This window comes from Orycteropus afer, unplaced genomic scaffold (genome assembly GCF_000298275.1).
Source record: "Orycteropus afer afer isolate SDZICR_OR568_19922 unplaced genomic scaffold, OryAfe1.0 scaffold00411, whole genome shotgun sequence".
Taxonomy (NCBI): Eukaryota; Metazoa; Chordata; class Mammalia; order Tubulidentata; family Orycteropodidae; genus Orycteropus; species Orycteropus afer.
In genome coordinates this window covers 2,800,365-2,801,356 of record NW_006921998.1, presented here as the reverse complement: position 1 = coordinate 2,801,356, position 992 = coordinate 2,800,365, and positions in this window count along the sequence as shown.

The following is a 992-nucleotide window of genomic DNA, read 5'->3' as shown; positions in this document are numbered from 1 at the left end:
CCTGACAGAAGCCATGATATTTCCAATTGCCTGGTATGCATGTGAGAGCTGGACAATGAATAAGGAAAACCGAAGAAGAGTTGATGCTTTTGAGTTGTGGTGCTAGCGAAGAATGCTGAAAATACTATGGACTGCTAAAAGAACTAACAGATCTGTCCTGGAGGAAGTGCACCAGAAATGCTCCTTGGAAGCGAGAAGGGCCAGACTTCAACTCATCTATTTTGGTCATGTTGTCAGAAGGGACAATTCCTTGGAGAAGGATGTCATGCTTGGTAGGGTGGAGGGTCAACAAAAGAGGGGAAGGCCTTCAATGAGATGGATTGACACGGTGGCTGCAATGATGGGCTCAAGTGTAGCAGGGATCATGGAGCTGACACGGGATTGGGCAACGTTTCATTCTGCTGTGCATGGGGTTGCTATGAGTCGGAAATGACTCGACGGCACCTAACAACAACAACCACAGAGGAGAGAAAAGTGTGATCTGGTGGCATACACATGGAACTGTAGATGAGGAGAAGTAAGGAAGGACAGTTTAGCGACATTTTACAGGATGAGTAAATGTGGCTGAGGTTATCATTGGGGCTTGGCAATCATTAGGGCAATTTCTAATATGTGTTGTCTTTAGTCCTTTGGCAACATGTGGGGTTGTATTTCCCTCATCTGTTGTACTCAGTCCTGTGAAATGTGAGTGGAGTGACACTTTTTGGTAGAAGCAATAGAAACTAGTGTGTTGGGAAACATCCAATGTATTAGAATTGTGCTTGTCAGCTACTGTTCATGAGAATAATAGGTGTTTGTAATGTGAATTGTTGTTTTTAGCAAAGGGTTCTGTGCCTAAATAAATGCCCAGACTATGTGCTATGTGCCACATCTTCTGACCTCCTCTAACCCCACAAGGAGAAGACAGAAGCACCATCAGTAGCCTAAGGCCTATCCCTGTGAGGCCAGACATGCTGCCTCCCTCCAACCCTTTCACCAACCCTCACACCACC